This window comes from Capsicum annuum, chromosome 12 (assembly GCF_002878395.1).
Source record: "Capsicum annuum cultivar UCD-10X-F1 chromosome 12, UCD10Xv1.1, whole genome shotgun sequence".
NCBI lineage: Eukaryota > Viridiplantae > Streptophyta > Magnoliopsida > Solanales > Solanaceae > Capsicum > Capsicum annuum.
The window spans coordinates 58,219,771-58,225,282 of record NC_061122.1 but is presented as its reverse complement, the minus strand read 5'-3'; positions in this window follow the sequence as shown (position 1 = coordinate 58,225,282).

Here is a 5,512-nt window from a genome sequence, read left to right as displayed (position 1 = left end):
TTACTTGTTCCTGTACTCAAAGAAAAGTCATTAGTCAAAAAGAAATGTGAATTTATACTATGCTCGAGTCGACTCCTTGGTCGTTGTTTTCTACTCCATGAACCGTTGGGATTTGTACTCCATCGTGATGAAATTTTTGAGAAATTCTCAAAAATTTCTGCCCCAGATTAGAATGTAAAGCACCTTTGGCATGTCATTTGTGAATGAATATATTGTTTACTTGTGAAATTTTTGAGGAATTCTCAAAAATTTCTGCCCCTGTTTAGAATGAAAAAGACCTTTTGCACGTCATTGTGAATTGATGTATTGTTTAATCGTGAAATTTTGAGGTTTTCTTGAAACCTCAAAAATTCTGCCCCATTTGGAGTCTTATATTCCTACACCACTCAAAGAAAATATTAGTCCAAGAGAAATGGTTGTCCTACATTTGAATGTCGTAACCTTTATTGTAATCTGCCTTTATATGCTTAAGAGTTGGGTTAATTAGCTTGACAATTTGGATGTGTAAGAATTTAAAAGAGAGGGGAAAGCAAATGTTTTATTAGATAAAGACCGAGCTCAAAGTGGGCTGCCTACATATCCAAATGAAAGTCAGGTCAAACGAAGTTCGTGAGGGTAGGGCGAGGATAAGGAGGCAAAACGTTTTGTCTTGAGCGATGAGAAGGAGGGCTAGAGTCTTTTCGGATATTGAGCATATTTGTCATATTGCAGATTGTCACTTGAGTTCGATATTCAAATGCTAGAAAACCTTAAAGTAAAATAAGTAAGGCAAAAATTACCACATAGTGCATAATTTCAACACGTAATATAAATATAAAGCAAAAGTCATTCTAGGAGGAAGGCTAAGCCTTAATAAGCATTCTAAGAATAAAGATTTGAGCTCCTAACACATGAAGCAGGATAGTGATAGAACGTGATATTGAATTTGTGATTCTAGTTGTAACGAAGGTAAGAAAAATAGGAAATGAACAAGGTTGACCTTTGTTGAACATCAGATTTGTCGATTCATGTCATATTGTTGATTTACCCAACTCCGTACAGAGAAAAAAAATGATAAAGTAGGGGAAAAAATTTTTATTATGGTGAGACCGAACTCATTAAATGAGCGCCTACGTATCCATAAGGGAATTAGGTCGATCGTAGTTCAAATTACAATTCAAGGGACGTAAAGATAAAAATAAATGCAGTATCTCTTAACAGCGTATGAATTGATGGGCTTAGACCAAACTACGTCATCCATTTCTGCCAATATGAGTGCTCCTTCTTTTAGGACTCGATGAACCACGTAAGGAACTTACCAGTTGGGCAAAAATTGGCCCTTTTCTTCATCTTGATGCGAGAAAATTTATTTCCAAGCCAATTGCCCAGGTGTGATGTGTCTGGATTGACCCTCTAAATCGCCAACTTTACTGAAAAGTTCCTCAGGGCCTTATTCTCTTCCAAATTCGTATGATCTCATTATGTGTCACACACTCAGCCTCATCAATTTTAAAAAGTAATTTTATTGTAATAGAAAATAGAAAATATCAATAGTTCAAAAGAAAGCCATTATTAATGATGCTAAAATGTCTCAAAGCATAGTTTTAGGTAATAAAGAAAAAGTAGAGTTGCAAGTTTGATCGAACGTCGAACTTATTAATTAAAAATCATGCCAATAAAAGAAAAAAATTTATCAACCCAAGTTCCCGGCGAGTTCTAGACGGACCATTCTTTGATCCATTGTCTTCCCTAGGGTCTCCTCTCTACTCGTTGATGATGAAAACCTTTTCCTTGGTCATAATTGTTGTTATTCTAAGTCCCTATGTTTATCAATATCAAGCATATTCACGTGATGGTCTGGAAGAGGATTGTTGGCAATATTTGGTTAGGGATCCTTCAGCTGAATTACCTTAGTATTGATCAATTGTTGAATCTTGTTTTTCAAAGAAAAACATACCTCAATGGGATGCCCTATCATCCCAGAGTGGTAGGCGTAAGTTTGATCATGTTGTACTGTAGGGACTTCATGTCAACTTGTACGGACGGAATGGTCGTGCTATGACCCGCCTTCTTGAGCCTTTCATAGAGTTGAGCCATTGGCTCTGCTAAAAGAGTGTACCATCTTTTTTCAATGTTTGCCTTAAGCTTGGGGGCAACAGGCTTGGTGACAGGGATATGAGTAGGTTGGGTAGTTTGAACTTGGATAGGTTGGGCGTTATATATAGGGTAGGAAGGACTTGAAAATTGTGGAGGAATTTGGTAAGGAGGAGGTATTTGGTATAGTGGCTCTGGAAAGTATAATGGCATTTCAACTGAACCTCAATGATTAGTCATTATTACCCCGATTCTCTCTATTTTCCCCTCTATCCTTTTGATGTTCGAAATAACTTTGTTTTGATGCAATCCTAAATTCTCATACTCATCGTCGCTATTGACAAGATCGATAAACATTACTTGACTGGCCATTTCGGATGTTAAACTTTAGTCAACCTTAGAAGAAAGGATTTATGATTAGAAACAAAGAGTACACATGGGGAGTTTAGAATGAATTTTCTACTTCAATTGAAAATAATGAGTTATAACCATTCAGGGTGAATAGACATTATGAGAGCTCTATGTAATTTAGAGGTTGTGAGAGCTAGAGTATGACATGAATATGTTGATGTCCAAGAATTATGGTGTATGTAAATGTTAGAAAAAATAGGAAGAGGATTTCCTAAATGATACGTTGTACTAAGAGATTGCGAATGAGATTGAAACCTTTTGTCGAAGTAAGAGTTGAGCCTAGAGATGATCAACATGCTAACAGATAAGTCAGGAGGATAAATTGAAGGTAGGTATTGAATAGGCCCTAAGAGTGTATTATAGGGACCTAACATGACAAGAGTGTTAAGAGTAAAGAGCTCTGAAGTGCAGGACACTAAGAGCGAGGAATGACTAGGACAATAATGGAACAAAAAGATAGATAATACATTCAAAGAAATGCAACACATAGCAAATAATTGTGAGTCCTTTTGAGGTCATGAACCTCTTTGGACCTTGAATGAGACTAGCATTCAACGTGTCAAGGATGCCAAGGCATCCTACGTTGGATGAGATGCATATTCCTTAGCAAAAGTAATATGTAGCCATGACCTAAAAGACAAGAGTGGGTTTATGACATGGTCCCCCCCGAGTGGACAACTCAAAAGTGGGAAAGCTTGTGGCTGTCAATGCACCGCTGATCGACCGATCCACAAGGCATTTCCCAAAAGGTGTTTTAGAAATGAACGTCCGTGCTACCACGCAACCGTTCGTAAAAAGAAAATAAAAGAGGTTCCAAGTGGAGGAAAGTATGAACGGGATGCCGGTTATTAAAAAAGTAACACATAGCACGTAGCGAAATATAATAACATATTCAGCAAAATAACACAACATATAGTCAAAAATAAAAAGAGGAGATAAACATGAAAAGAAATATAAAAACATATGAAGGGAAAGAGGAAAGGGTTGACATGTAGAAAAAATAAATTGTAATGTCAAAACAAACAATATTTCACAAATATCAAAATAAAATTTAGACAAATAGAGAAAATCCCACATAAAGCACAAATTCATAATGGTTAGAACCTAAGATCCCCAGTAGAGTGGCCATTCAGTCATGCCCCATTTTCCTCGTGGAAGGTGGAATTCGACTTGACAAACTCTTTTTGGGATTGTTTTAAGGAAGAGTGTGAAAGTCACCACCTAACGTATTAAGGTGCGTTAGGGCACCGATCTAGGATACTACGAACCTATTTTTTGTTATTTGTCTTAGTTCACCAGAGTTCGAGTAAGGGTTCAAATTACCTCAAAAGGAAGGTGTTAGGCACCTTTCGAGGTCCACAAAGGTGGTTCCCGGCCGAATTCATACTTTACATGGGGATTCTATGTGACAAAATAAAGGTCTCATCTTTTATTATTAATTTACTGTTTAGCTAAGCGATAAGATAATTAATAAGCAAACACATGTCATTTGTTAATGCTAATTGTCGATTATCTAGGTGATAAAATAAATAAAAAATATAGAAATAAGATAAGCGAGGAGAAAGAAATGACATAATTTATAATAAAAAGGGGGCTTCTTTATAATAAACTAGCTACCTTAAATAAACATGTAAAATAAATAAAAAGACTAAAAGAAATCGTACGAGTCAAACAAAGAGATGTTTTTGTTTTATTCGTATCAGAAACCTAACTTGTTAATCATCATCCGACACAAGGGCTGAACTCTTAGATAAGTAATCATGTCGTTAGCCTCGCCATTAATATTTTGTTGGGATCATCAATTCTGAAGGGGCTACCCGTCCCACCTCACTTAGGCTGGATGTCAAGTCTAGAGGGCATCCTATGACAAGGATAAAACTAACATTTTAATAATAATTATCGGCCCACCTATCCTCCAAGAGGCATTGGACTTTACTATTTTGGGTTTGTGTTCTAGATTAAAAGAAAGCTATGTTGCCTAGGAATCAAAGCGCGAACATATTGGACAACAAGTAACATGTAATAATCCCAAATCAGCCTCTTGATTAATTAACATTTATTAATGATAGCATGCGAGGACAGATAATTATTTGTTACATCGTTAACCTATAATCATGGTGTCTAAATGATCAATAATTCATGGTAAAATACTGAGACTCGTGTATGCAACAACCTTATGTGTGTTCATAAGAGGTGTCAAAAGTGTGGTAGATGTGTCAAGAAAATGTGCTTGTGAATTAAGTATGGTAAAATATAAATGAGAACATAAGAAATCAACAAGACTATTAAAAGACATTAACCTGTTAAGGATGCCATGATATACTTATTCTAGTGTTTAAACATATCGAAAAGTGCACAAAAGTATGTATTTTTTATATAACAACAGTTGTATTATTGCAGAAATTTCATAGTGACATGCTGAAAGTGTATCAATCATACTAAAGATGTCTTAAAAAACTAACATTTTGACATGCTGAAGATGTTATTGGACATGCTAAGAGTTATGTTGAACATGCCTAATGTGAAAGAATTAATTAGACATGTTGAAAGATTAATTAGACATGCTGAAAGATTAATTAGACATGCTGTAAAATTAATTAAACATATAAACATGCCTAATATTTAACATGCTACCAAATATATTAATATGCTGTCATGCTTAGTGTCGAATAATGTACTAATGTGCTTAACGTCAAATAATGTAGTAATATTCTTGATGTCAAATATGCTAAGATGTATTAACATCTACTTTAACATGTTAATATGTGAGAATATATCTAGAATGTGATGAAAATGACTTTGATGCTCAAAATACGTATTAACCCAGATTTATCAATTTCCATATTGCCAGAACTTAATTCTATATGTCGAAATTAATTAAATTTCCTAAAGCATGATATCTAGGCGGCTAAGTAGATAATTTAAATCGCTTTTTGCCTAAGAGTTTCATATAGCACATAAGCCACGTAAAACCTAAATTGTGTCTACTACTCCGTTCATAGAGCACGTAATCCCCGCCCCCCAAAGC